Genomic DNA, 14,555 nt, shown 5'->3' with positions numbered 1-14,555 from the left:
TCACTGTGTAACCCAGGCTCCCCCCACTCCATCCCACAACAATACTAGAATTCAAGACATGAACCACCTGTGTTACACACTGGATGCCAGTTGAAGAAGATTACCAAGGGAGAAACTTCAGGTTTTTCTTGGCACTTTCCTCGAGTTATTAAACCATTTCCCCCTTGAATTTTGTAAGCACACACCACACTTTTAAAAACATTAATATCATGCGCTAAGATTCACTGTAGAGTAGCATATTTGCAACCACAATGGCGTTAACAAGGAAAGCAGATCCAACCAGCAAGGGAGATGGATATGTTTCTCTGCAATATTTCCAGGCATATGAAATTATTCAAATCTTATGGAGATACCGGGAATGATGTAACTTAGAAGGGTAATTAAAAAAGAATTCCATCAATGCACAAAGCCCGTTTTAAGAGAGCTTCATGTATTTCCCAGATTTTTTCCCCCAAAGCTACACTGTGGTTTCTGTAGAGAGATATACTGGGGAAAACTACCCACATATTTTTTAAATGAAATTTAAGGTATAACATTTCTACCTTTCTGATAAATTTTCTTTGCTCTTTCTTTGATTTAGGTGGAACATCCTAAAAATACTGCCTCTATGGGGGCACATTTTAGCACACATGTTATTTTTATGTAGACATGATGAATGTCTAAACAAAATCTGAGGAGGAGTGAAAATGATGTTGGCTATTATGCTTGTTTCTTGATTAAAATAGTGGTCCTTTTGTATCCAGACTCAGAATTCTACTGATCACAAAACTGTACTTTTCAAAGTGAGGCCTTGGGTTGGATGAGAATAAAAGGCTACATCTTTCTACATGTGTGCATCTGCGTGTGTACGGAATATTTGTGCAGTATTCTGACGTGGCGATAATCTATAATTCTTGGCTGTTACTTCAGCTGCAACAATAATTTTTAGATTAATGGTTATAATTTTAGTAAGGCACACATGAAAAGTTATATGTTCATGCTTGAAAGGGGGAACATTAAATATTCATTATTACCACTCAAATTAGCTGTCACGCTCTGCGTAATGGTTACCGGTTATCTTTCACTAGTCTAGACCCAGCGATACGTGAATGGCGGTATATGACTCCGAGCAGTAGAGGAATTTTGGGGGGTGGGGGTGGCAGAGGGGCTGGGCAGCAGGGAGAGAAGAGATTTTTAAAATCTCATTTGACATGATTATGTTGACAAGTTATTTAGTGGAATTGCTGTGTCATCAATAAACATGTTTGTGTGTTGGGACGGGGTTGTGGCAGGATTTGCTTATAGCTGCTTAATTACCCCATGATGAAGAGAAGCAGAGCTGCTTCAAACGGTTGTGAGAGACGCCATGCAGACCTGAAGGCTGAGATGAGTTGGCCGCTGGAGCACGCCTAACTCCACCATGAAAAAGCACTTTTCCTTCTTTATAAGCAGGTGCTGAGATTTTGCTGTTTGCTGCTAAACCAGATTACAAAATTTGTGAGTTTCCTCCATCTGTTGTCATAATCTAGCCATGAGAAACAAAAAATGCAAAACAGATGGATTTTTTATAAATATTGTGGTTCACACATACAGAGATTGTGTTTTATCGGTTCCATTTTGGAAAGATACGGAGAAGAAATAAATACAAGTATATATTAACGGAAAAAAAATTGCCTCTTCCTTTCCACATACCTCGATGTGCCCGTTCAGCTAGGTGAAAACGTCGAGAGAGCCACATATTGTTTAAAACAAGCATACCGATCTCCCACATTACTCAGAAATTCTAAATAGGTTCCCTTTCCCATAGAAAATAACCGTTAAGCGTGATTCTGATCACATGTGACTTTAGAGCTTTGTTGTCATAAAGAGTCAGATTGTAGCTGATAAGCAAATGCAGTTTTGCATTTTTCCACATTGCATCTGGACTATTCATAATGATGGTTTTATTTTATTTTATTTTTTTCTGCACAGAGGAGAGGAAAAATATATTGGTCCATGAATCAATCTAGATAATGGGGAGGGCTGAATGTAATAAATAATACAGTAACAACCTTAAACTAATGAGCTGTTGCTAAGGTGGATCTCATAGGCTCTTCCTCTATATAAAAGTGACTAATAACCCCTTGGTGTAATCAGATGATAAAGCTTTGCCATAAGGCAACACCTGTGCAATTAGAACTGCAGATTTCTTTTTGCACGTTCCATTAATTTCAGGATTTTGTAAAGGGACAATGACTACACTAATAATCTAGTCTACTTGACTCCATGTCTACTGGAAACAAAGTGTCTAATTAGATAAAGGTAATTAATTAGAGATAAATGGAGCTAATCAGACTCAGTTAACACTAATTCTCTGAATTAAGACATTTTGGGACACCTACCATCCCGCTGGCTTTGATATTCTATATAAAGAGTAAGTTCTAGAGGAATCAGGAAAAACTGGCATTTCAGAGTTTGAGAATCAAGTCGTCCTTTGATGGCATATTTAGGCGTCTGAGGCCAAAGGAGTTTTCTTTCATATTGTGCTTAAAACAAACAAACAAACAAACAAACAAGCCACCATTCTCTTGTGTTTAAAGAATTCACTTTGTAGCTCTTCCGATCTGTGCTAGTCTCCACATAAATTTTAATAGCCTTTGCTATCATTTTTATTATCTGTCTAGCCCACCAAAGGAAGAAAACTGCCGGTTGTTCCAGCCCTTGAGTAAAGACGTAACTTGTTACACTAAGGGAATGCCAGGACTCGTCAGCCTGCACACTCAGATTCTGCTTTATTTCCCACCCCCCTTCAAAACAGGATTTCTCTGTGTAGCCTTTGCTGTCCCGGCACTAGCTCCGTAGACCAGGCTGGCCTTGAACTCAGAGACTGATGTGTCTCTGCTTCATGAGTGCTGGGATTAAAGACGAGGGCCACCACACACTGCATGTCCTAAAATTCTGGTCCTCTACGGTGAAAAACTCCTAAGATTTTGATCCTTTCATTCTGATTCTTCAAAGAGGAAAAGCTGAGTTCTTGCACTGGGGAAAGAATCAGCTTTGAAGTAGGAAGACGTGAGTCCGGAAAGTTTCTCTTCCTGAGTGAGCAGCCTTGGGAAAGTTGCTTCACCTTGCTGATTTCCCTCGGTTAGAAATGAAAACCACACCGGGTTGTGTGATAGCGACACTAACGGGAATATTAGTCCTGGAATGCTGAGTGGGGTAACTGCAAAGTTGGTCTGGTTTTGGTCTGGCATTGAACATATGACTTGGCATCATTGACGACAGAATTATCATTTTTCTCAGTCCCACAGTAATCTCTGCACTGTGTTTAAAGACACCAAACTGGATATATTAAGAATTTACTTTCAAGTGATCAAATTCTTTAATGAGTTTAAAGAGTTTAGATGACACTGCACGCTTGCATGTGCATGTGTGTGCGTGTGTGTTTCGTCCAGGGGACAAATTTGCTTCTCTCCCTTCCACCATGCAGGCTCCAGGAATCAAACTCAGGTCATCATGTTTGTTGGCTGGTGCTTCCCACACTGAGCCATCCCACCAACCCTCCTCTTCGGTCCTCTACACTGAAATGATGACTCTTCTGGGCAAGTTGCCGTGGGCGCGCAAGTTGCCGTGGGCTCACCAGGAATGGACAGGTTTCCCCAAATAAACTACAAGATGTACCTTCATGTGAAATGGACATTAAGTGTTTCTTCTGTGGTGTGTCTGGGGTGTGTCCATCCCTCTTTCCAGGCCACTTTTCAGCTCACCTGGACCCACACCGTGATTACGCTAATCGTCTCCTGCCTTAGTGTCTTTCTGTTGTAACTCGATGTCACCGAATCCGTGTTCTCTGTGGGAAACTTCACATTATAGAGATCACAAGCAGACCCTGGTTAAACTAAGACTCTGTTCTGTAGGCGGTCAAAGCACCCATGCGGTACTTATCCCGCCACATCCCCTCCTGACCTCCCCTTTGTTCCAGGATGCTCGCCTTGGTACTGCTCTTACTACCCTAGCTTCTCCTAATTAGGCTCTTACCTCGGGTAGCCTCCCTTTTCCCTTCTCAGAGCCTTTTCCAGTTCCAAAGTTCTCCTGTCCTGTGATTGCCCACTTGGTGGCTGTGGGCCGCGGAGAGCACTCTCATCATCGCTGAAGACCCACGGCAGCCCTCAATGGCACAACGCCATTAGTTTGGGCCGCATCAGGGTTCCAGAATCTCTTTTTCTCTCCAACAGCTGTGAGACATCCTGGGTCTGGAGCCGTACATTATTCTCCATGTCAGGCTCGCTATCCCATTCCCCCAGACCCCGCCACGACAGAGGGGACACACTAAAAAAAAATTGTGTGCCACAATTATGAAGCACAGATCCCTCCTTGAAAAGCCAGGTCTATATGGCTTTTGTGTAGTGAGAGGTTCTTTGTCCCGGCTGGTCCCGCTGCCCATCAGCCCCCAAATAAACACACAGAGGCTATATTAGTTATAAAACTGCTGGCTGATGGCTAGGGCTTCTTATTGGCTAGCTCCGTCTTAATTATTAGCCCATTTCTATCTGTCTAAGTATTTCCACGCGGTCTTATCTTACCAGAGAAGGGTCCGGACCTGTTACTCCTTTGGCAGCCTACGTGGAGACTGTTTCTGCCAACCTTTCCCAGAATTCTCCTCATCTCCTAGTCCCGCCTATCTTCCTGTCTCATTGGCTGAACAGTGTTTTTTTTTTTCTTCAAGCAATAAGAGAAACATATACAGAAGGAAGTCCCCTATCACTTTTGTAGCGACTCACTTACACTTTTGATGACTTCACTGGGGAGTGAGCCCTGAGTCTTTGATTCTTCATATTTGGAGACAAAAAGTATCTCGAAGAGGGGCTGGAGAGATGGCTCAGTAGTTAAGAGCACTGACTGTTCTTCCAGAGGTCCTGAGTTCAATTCCCAGCAACCACATGGTGGCTCACAACCACCTTGAGTGAGATCTGGTGTCCTCCCCTGGCATGCAGGCAGAAGACTGTATACACAATAAATAAATAAAATATTTTTTTTTAAAAAGTGTCTCAATGAGAGCCCTGCTATGTGTCCCCAAGACTTTGTGCCTGGCTTGTAGAGCATTGCACTTTTATAACATGCAGTGAAGGAATGCCAGCAAGTGACCATTAGTCTTTCTGGATATTCAGAGAGTCTAGCAAAGTCTGATGCTACCTTCCCAGCAGCCGCTTCAGAAAGGAGTGGGCGATTGTGGACTAAGAAGTACTCACTAGACATGGTTTTGGGCCAGCCTGACTGGCATGTGGACACACAGACTAAGCACTATTCCTTTGTACACCTATGAAGGTATTTCTGGGTGCAGTTAGCATTTGAATTAGTAGAGCGACTACAGCAGACTGCCTTCCTAGCATAGGTGGGTGCCAGCCAGTCTGTTGGAAGCTGGCTAGAACGAAAAGGCTAAGAGGGAGAATTTGCCTGATCAATTGAGCAGGACTCAGACCATCCATCCTCTGGCCCTCAGCAATGTGGTCTAGGATTCCTTGGTCACTGACCAACACGGACACCTTGAATAGAGCTTCTTGGCAAATGCTCAGGTGTTCCACAGAGAGCCCATACCAGCAAATTGAAAATCGTGTGGGTTAGGTGCCCAGGTTGGCTAATTGCCGTCACTGCAAAGATACCTACTTCTCCTTTCCTTCTTTGCATTGTAGGTACACATTCTAGTGGTATTCCCCCTACACTAACTATGAATTTGGCTATAGGGTCTATTTTAATCAATAAGACAGAAGCAAACATGTTTTGGTCAAAGACATGAAAATAATTCTTTGTTTTCTGGGCTCTTGAACATTTGCTGTTGAAACCTTGAACAAGGTTGGTGAATGAGTCCAGGCTACCCATTGCAATTATGTTAGTTTGTTGTCTTCCTTTCCACAATCGGTGGTGAGCCAGTCCTAGAAGTAGAGCCACCTTGATTACCAGCAATAACTGCTTGCAGAGACACCCATGAGAGTGACTTAGGCCATGTTAAATCCTAGTCTAAAACTGCATGCTTGGAAGAAGACTTTAATGAGAAATCTGCTGCATGTTCCCGAGGCCTTCAAGGAATGACATATAGGATGAACACACAGGATTGAACAAAATAGGTAGCTATTGAATTGAATTAAACTAGAAGTGTTGTGGGATGACCTCTTTGTATGCTGTGAGAATGTGTCTTTGCCAAGGCGCCTTCTGACTGGTTTCATAAAGATTTGAATGGCCAATAGCTAGGCAGGAGAGGATAGGTGAGATTTCTGGGAAGATAGGGGAAGAAGGGGAGGAATCTAATTGCGTGGATTGTGCCAACAGACTTGGAGCAAGTTGAACAAGCTGTTCTTAGGAGAGGTAATTGGGCCATTTGGCAGAATGTAGATTAAAGAAAATATGGATCAACTCAGTTATAAGAGCTAGTTGGAAACAAGTGTAAGCTAAAGGCCAAACTTTCATGATTAATAAGAAGTCTCTGTGTCATCATTTGGGGGCTGGGGATCCAAAGAAAGTACAAGAACATAGATGTGTCAAGATCGTTGGAAAAAATGGCAATAGGAACTGACAGACTAGACAATTTCCTTGCTTGAATTCTGTAGAAGTCCAGAGAACATAAACTATTGGGTTGGCAGCATTAGAGGATTATGGGGGACGCCCTTCTGTATATACGTTTCTCTTATTGGTTGGTGAATAAAACACTGTTTGGCCAATAGCCAGGCAGGAAGGATAGGCGGGGCTACCAGACCAGAAGAAGGCTAGGGAAGGGCCCCAGAAAGAGGCCACAAAGAGACACCATGTAGCCGCCAAAGGAGTAACAGGTCTGGGCATTCTCCAGTAAGCCAAGGTCACATGTAAATACATAGATTAATAGAAATGGGTTAATAATTAAGAGAAAGCTAGCCAATAAGAAACCCTAGACATCGGCCAACAATTTATAATTAATATATGTCTCTGTGTGTTTATTTGGGGCTGAAGTGGCTGTGGGACCAGGCTGGAAAGAAAATCCCAGCAACAAGAAGACACACAGGCAGGAGGACTACAGTGATTTTAAGAGGAATGGGGGAAATAAAGACTTCTGAACCGCTAGAAATAGGGGAGTGGGCTCAGTTTTCATTCTGTTGGGTTGATGTAGATCAGAGTTTGAATCAGGACTTCTCGAGAAGGGTTAGGCTGGAGTTGAGGATTTGTCTGAAAAGCACGGTAGAATTGTGATCTGGGATGAGCATTCAGAGAGACAGAGGGACCAGGGGCCATAGTGGGCACTAGGCCTAGGAGGAACTCAGAGCTGGATCCTGGAAGGGTGAGTTTGGGGATTTCCCTGCCACTCGCTTTGTGAAGGCCATTTATGTCTCAGTTTAACCTCGTGGCTAGAGATTGTCAGGAACACTTCTGCCATAAATGGACAGAATCATTAAGGGCTTTAGAAGTATTTCCTGGCCCAATAAGATGGAAAATGTGTGTTGTTTTCACCTGGCAGAGAACCCTAGGATGGTGACTGGGTCCAGCGTGGTGGTGCTAATTACCCTTCAAGAAAGCCTTGAGGAGGTTCTGGGGTAAGGAAGGATGAAGAAAGCTGAGCAGGAACAGCTCTGTACCAAGAGGATGTAAAGGGAAAGAGGGGTGCAAACACTGTGGGGTAACTTCACAGGAACTTCTGGGGTACCAGGTCACGTCTGAAAAGGAAGGCAATGGTGACTGGAGCGAGTTTGTAGATGAAAATACTGTGTGACTAGCTACTTTGTGTATGTGTCTTATAGTGGGTAAGAGAAGAGGTTTGGGGTCTGAGAGGGTCTAAGAGGGAGTAAAGATCCTGAAATCAAAGTAGGTAATTCTCCTTCTCTGCCTCAAATCCAGCGAGAGTTGGAGCGGGTACCCTTCAGGCACCGAAGATGCTCACACTTTCCAAGTCCACTATGACTTCCTTCCAGAGACTCAGGGCTTCTGGGACAAGTAACCTACTCAAAGAGTTTATTAGGCTTTCCTTGTGAACAAATTTTGTTACACCGGAATGAGGACAGGCAGGAACTTGCGTCTGGATGCAGACAAAGGAAAAGAGCAAAATAGCTCACTCTTGCCACACTCAACTGGTTAAGTGAACGCGGCTCTGTGGGTCTTCCTACGTCTCCCCAGCCCCATGCTCGGCATCGCAATCACCCAGTCGCTCTCTCAAGGCGCCTCCTCTGGATTCACCTGCAGCATTTGGGTTCACCTGGGTTTGAAATGGCACGGGGTGGGTGAGTGAGCATCTCCCTCACTTGTCTGCCTCCAGATTTGGCCACCTGCATTCATCATGAGACTGACATCCCACCTGTCCGTCAAAAGCTCAGTCTGATCTACTCAAAGTCCTCCTTTGATACTTACAGGATCAAGCCCAAAGAGCTTGGGACAGGAGGCCCTTCTGCGACTCAACTGCAGCATGGCCTCCCTGGACATCTTCCAAGCATAGCAAACCTCTTCCAGTCTGTACCTTATATAAGACATTTCTCCCTGTAACACTGCTCTCTGTTCCACGCCTACTGCTGAAACATCAGGTAGCGTGATGCTTCCCCGGTGAAGCCTTCCATGAGTGGGGTCAAGGTACAAATCTCCCCGGCGTCTCCCTGGATTCAGCTCTGTGGAATCAGAAAGCCTCCCCTGCATCTCCCTGGATTTAGCTTCTCTACAGTACCTGGCGCAAAGGAGGAGCGTGCGTCTGCGGACACAGCTCGATGGTCATCGTATTGATGGAAAGCAGATCTCCCTTTGTCCATCTCTTTCTCCAGTGAGCCTCACACCTACTCTCTACTATACTTATCACAAATGTTTCAAGTAAAGACTTGGTCTAAGGCTCCTTCAGGCAAATCCCCCGTGCCCTCTTTTCCCATGAACCACCTGTGTAGAGTGTTACCTACGTCACTATCTGTGTTGAACAAGGCGTAATTATAACTATGAGTACCTTTGGGATTGCTTGGCCATTATTTGGCCCCACAGTGAAATACGAAAGGGTCATAGGCTTTCACTCTACACCCCCTAGAAATGCCTTGAGTCCTGCTCTCCAGGATGACACACGCAGGAGGTGCCTGTGCTCACACACACACACACACACACACACACACACACACACACACACACACACACACACACTCTCTCTCTCTCTCTCTCTCTCTCTCTCTCTCTCTCTCTCTCTCTCTCTCTCTGTTTTTCCCTCAGGAGAATACTTTGATATTTCTTTGTATCTGTGTTTGAAGGGCCATTGGGAACCTGCCCGGTGGCTGTGAAGATCAGTCCATGGTGTCATTTCTACCCTCGTCTTGGAGTCTTCTCTTCCACTTTTGCCAGAGATGTTTTCGCCCGAGCATCCTTTTGACGTACGGTCGGGCTGTCATGGGGCCTACGTGTCAGTGAGTTTGCAGTCACCGCCATTTCCCCAAAGCTTCCCAGTGATGTCCCCCAAGCTGAACCTGCACTTTTGGGGATGGTTCTGTGTTATCCATTCCACTCTAGGGTCTCAGAAGAGCCAGCACCCAGACCTACACGCCCAGTGCCTCTTTAGGAATGAGGTTTTGCTCTCTGTTTTGCTTATGGACACAGGGAGTTGACCCTTCAACTGGGAAACCGAGGTGTGTTGAGGGAAGCCTTTTCCTTGCCAGTCGCTTTGGTTTTTTTCCCCACCAGTCGCCTGGGCTCTGCCAAGTTGTAGTCCCCAAATAACACACAAGACGCTGTATTAATTATGAAGCTGTTGGCCTTGCTTGTTTTTTACTGGCTGTCTCTGGCTTAAGTAATTACCCCATAACTGCCAATCTAAGTATTCCTCTTACTGGAGAAAAGGGTCCGGGTTTCTTACCCCTGCCGCAGCTACATCGTGACTCTCTGTGTTTCTCCTACCCAGAGTCCTCCTCGACTCCTAGTCCCACCTATCTTGCTTCCCTATTGGCCAACAGTGCTTTATTGACATATACACAGGACGTCCCCACCAGAGGTGAGATAGATTGCACAGAGGCAGATGAATGACAGCCATAGTCTCTGAATTCCATAGTCTTGAGCCTTGAAAGGTAGCACTCTGAATTCCATAATCTTCAGCCTTGAAAGGTAGCATTCCTATTTCCTTTTCACTGGGCAGATTAATCCTTCTATCTGGAAGTAAAAAATTCAAAGAAAGCAGAATTCCACCTGAACAAGTCATGTGCCCAGAACTTCAGTCAGTGTGTCCTGGATAGTCTCTTCTCCCCTGGCTCAGTAGGAGCACACATCAGTGAGTAGAACAGCAAGGTCTTTTCCCACTGGTGTGGGCTGACATTATCGATGACCTCATTTTAAAGGCCAGACAGCTTCCCCATCTGAGTTAAGGCCCCAAACATAGGACTAGGGCTGAACAAACATTTGGTTTGAGTTTTGCATAACTTTTATTGTACACTGTCAACTGTTACAGAGCGTTTGTGACTCAGTTAGATCCTTTTACCACATAAATGTAGCGACTGCTCTTTTAGTTACATAAAAGACCTCAGACAGCTGGCAGAAACAGTTTATTTAACTATTTGCTCACAAGAAGACAGACATGCTTTCTCCCTCACTGAAAGAGCTCTGCAAGCGTTGTTATAGGCCAGTTTGAGTAAGAAAACGCATTGTTCTGAGAGAAATTTAACTGCATTGTAGTTTCCAAGTGTTTAATACTTTAAAGTGGAAGTTCTAAAATTTAATTGATAATTTTATTATTACTCTTTGGATGTAATTAACTAGGGATGCACTTTAAACTGCTATATTCTGGTTATTGAAATGGGTTTTATGGTTTACAATGGGGGAAAAAAAAACCTGTCAGACTATGGGCCTCTCCCTTGGTGCACATTATTATGGTCTCCTTAGAGACCAGCAAGCAATTTTGCTGTCACTGGTCTTGTTCAAATAGAGCATGTTTGTATTTGCAATGCTCTTGGGAAAGGGTGTCTGGAAAGGATCACCAGTTAGCAGCTGACATAGTTCTTGCACACACATTGGAAAAGCTCCTCAAATAGCAGACGAACACGTGTATATTTCATTTTTTTAATGTGGCTGATAAAATGTTATATCATTAAGTCAAAAGAACATATCTGTCCCATCTAGGTTGACTTTAGGAGGGTAGTTCTTACTTTCAATACAAATGAGGGCCTGTGGCTCAACAGAAAAAAAAATGCTCTGCAGAAGCCAGCTTAGCTCTGGACTCGAGAGGAAGCAGGTCTGAAAGCACCAAATGGCAGCATTTGTAGGGGCTGTCGGCCCACTCACGGTCAGCCGTCAGATGCTTTACCAAGAAGGCTACAGAGAATACCCAAACCCGCGTGCTGTCCAGTTTAAGACGTATATTGTTTTATTTCAAATACTCAGTTCCCATAGAACTGCTTTATCAGACCACGACGTCCGCTCATTCATTTTTTTTCCCCACAAATGAACACTTAGCAACAAGAAATACGCAGTGGGTGTCACTCTGGGTTTGTGTAAGAGGTGTAAAACACAGGAAGTGCTTGTTCCCTAGGCGGATTTATCCAGTGGGGACGTCGAGTGGAGAGGAAGACAGCGTGCTCCTTACACCGAGACTGAGAGAGCCTGGGTTTTATACTCACTGTGTTGTGCCCATCACTTCCACTCAGCAGCCGAGATGCCACCTGGTACACAAAAAAACCTACTGGATAACTGAATTAGGGGTGTAACCCTATTACAAATGAGTATAGTAGGCTGTCATGGCTAGTTTTTAGGTCAACTTGACACAGGCTAGAGTTGTCCGAGAGGAGATGGTGCTCACAATGGGCTGGGCCCTCCCACATCAATCACTAATTAAGAAAATGCCCTGTAAGTCCTGGGTTCTACAAGGAAAGCAGGCTGAGGCTGAGCAAGCCATAGGAGCAAGGCAGTAAGCAGCACCCCTCCATGGCCTCTGCATCAGCTCCTGACTCCAGGAGTCCTGCCCTGTTTGAGCGCCTGTCCTGACTCCCCTCAGAAGACCCTGGTTCAGGATACAAACGCGAAATTAACCCCTTCTTCCCCAAGTTGTTTTGCTTTGTTTTTTTTGTCATGGTGCTTCATCAGCAAACGCAGCCCCAACTAAAGCAATGGTTAAACCGTGCTGTGTTGTCCCTGGGACAGCAAGCATATGGGAACAGATCTAAAACAGCAGATTACGTTTTGCATCTCGAGGGAAGGGTTTTAAGAAGTCGCAGTTGATTCCGGAGGAACTTAAGAGCCTCTGAACTCTGCAGCTGGAGCACTGGTTCAGCGTCCACGGTACAGGAAGGGAAAGAACAGCGCTTAGTGGCGGACTGCATCGTAGGCAGTGACACCTGGACTTGGGTCTGCAAGGACGCAGAGTATAAAATCCCTTCAGCCACACTGCACAGCAATTGCCTTCACCAAGAATGAACAAACTTAGTCGGTAGACAGGTGCCTCTGCTGCTCTTAAAAAAAACACCACGTTTTCTTTTCAGGTGTGCGTGTGAGCGTCTGCATGCACACACATATGCACGTTCAGCCTGCGCTTCGCACTTGCAGAAGACAAGAAAGGGTGTTGGGTGCCTGGAACTGGAGCTTTACAGATGGTTGTGGGATGCCAGTGGGCGCTTCGAGCTGACCCTCACCCTCTGGCAGGGCACCCGGCGCACGTAGCTGTTGAGCCGTCATTCCAGACTCGCTTCATCTTCTTTTTCCTTTTTTTTTTTTTATTATTGCCGTGTTCAGTTCCTTTCTCCACGGGCATTTTACATGCAACTATTTAAAGTGCTGGCTGAACATGGATCACACCTTAGGTTACTAAACAAACATGTCTGTGTGTTATTTATTTATTTTCTTTATTTTATTTTATTTTATTTTTTTTGGTTTTTCGAGACAGGGTTTCTCTGTGGCTTTGGAGGCTGTCCTGGAACTCACTCTGTAGACCAGGCTGGCCTCGAACTCACAGAGATCCACCTGCCTCTGCCTCCCAAGTGCTGGGATTAAAGGCGTGCGCCACCAATGCCCGGCTTATTTATTTATTTTCTTAATAGCTAACCATAAGTTAGAAAAGGCTAGGAGAAATGAGATTGAGTGTTGAGGTGGAAAAGAACTGAGGCCTTGGTGTTCTCATCCCCAAGGTGTGAACGGTCAGATCTTCATCAGAGTGTAAGGACTACAGAGAAAATAGAATGCAGGTAACAAAAGAAAATCTAGATACGCAGCTTGAGATAATAGGTCAGTCATTTAACTGGACACATGGAAGAGGGTGGGGGGTCGTGTTGATGACTTTCGAATTGGCTGAGAGCTCTCCAGGGCTGATGTTCTGTCTTGACTTTACTAACAGATCTCGCTGGGCGATCCAGGGCCTTACGTGGCTAGCACGCTCTCATCCGTGAGAGACACCCCTCCACCTCCCGGCGTTCACACTCTGAGGTGACTTCACAGAGAACAGCGAGGAAGCATCGCGGTTACCAAACGCTTTCTCCTAAAGCTTGCTGCTTACTGGCTCTACCAGACCCTTTGGATGGTACAGTTGGAGAGTCTGATGACAGAAGCCTATGAGCAAGTTTAAAACAGCAACCGCACAAATGCACACGCTGTCCTCAGCAGGATGGGCCCACGCTGTCCTCCGCAGGATGGGCGAGCATCACCCGGTCCACTGAGGAACTGGATAAAACAAAAAGGCAGAACCAGGGTGAATTCAGTCTTTTGCAGTCAAAATGTCTGGGTTTTTTTTCCTCTGCCCTCACACATTTGCACTTTTGATTTTGGGAGGCTTCCAGACTCAAATCAGGACTTATAACACCATTGGCTTCCCTGTTTCCCAAGCCTGCGTACTTGGACTTCAGTCTTCAAACTGAATGACTGAGGTATACTACTGTACTGGTTTTCAGATGTTTCTGTCTTTCATATAGGAGCCCAGACTATAATCTCATGAACCAGTTTCAATTATTCTCTCTCTCTGTCTCTCTCTGTCTCTCTCTCTCTGTCTCTGTCTCTGTCTCTCTCTCTCTCTCTCTCTCTCACACACACACACACACACACACACACACACACACGATGCAAATAGGATCTTTTTTTTTTCGTATTTACGAGACAGGATTTCTCTGTATTGTTTTGGAGGCTGTCGTTCCAGCCTGGCCTAGAACTCACAGAGATCCGCCTGCCTCTGCCTCCCGAGTGCTGGGATTGAAGGCGTGTGCCACCACTGCCTGGCCGCAAGTAGGATCTTAACGTCCAGTGTTTTTCTCAGTTGCTGTCTATTCTTTTTGTTTTTTCTTTGTTTTTGTATCAAGGTCCCTGACTGACCCTGGAATTTACCCTATTCAGCTATGCTGGTTGGCCAGCAATCTCCAGGTAACCTGCCATCTCTACCTCCCCAGCACTGGAATTTACAGGTACGCATCTCTACACCTGGCTTTTTATGTCTGTGCTGGGGATCTGAACTCAGGCTTCCATGTTTGTGTGGAGAACGCTTTATTGACCCAGCCGTCTCTCCAGCCCTGGAGTCTATTTAGGAGGCGAATGGTGAAGATGGCGTCTCCGCCAGTTGCCTTGAAACGCAAAGCCAGACAATTGGCTCTGATTAGTTCCTAGTTCCCCTGGGCATGCTGGTCTTCCAGGTTATATTTCTTTGGAGCAGTTGCAGGACTGTG

At 45.1% G+C, this 14,555-nt stretch overlaps 1 long non-coding RNA gene across 1 annotated transcript in view; it reads left to right on the top strand.

The window, feature by feature from the left end:
- Nucleotides 1-14,555, top strand: part of LOC121135189 — a 39,965-nt gene that overhangs the window by 21,554 nt on the left and 3,856 nt on the right. Inside the window, exons 3-4 of the long non-coding RNA XR_005872406.1 lie at nucleotides 13,244-13,769; nucleotides 14,196-14,297. This is a non-coding gene — a long non-coding RNA (uncharacterized LOC121135189). The remainder of the gene's footprint in view (nucleotides 1-13,243; nucleotides 13,770-14,195; nucleotides 14,298-14,555) is intronic.

Source organism: Mesocricetus auratus, unplaced genomic scaffold (genome assembly GCF_017639785.1).
Source record: "Mesocricetus auratus isolate SY011 unplaced genomic scaffold, BCM_Maur_2.0 Super-Scaffold_100031, whole genome shotgun sequence".
Classification (NCBI taxonomy): domain Eukaryota; kingdom Metazoa; phylum Chordata; class Mammalia; order Rodentia; family Cricetidae; genus Mesocricetus; species Mesocricetus auratus.
The sequence above is the reverse complement of the archived record's forward strand: the minus strand, read 5'-3'. Positions and strand labels throughout refer to the sequence as shown.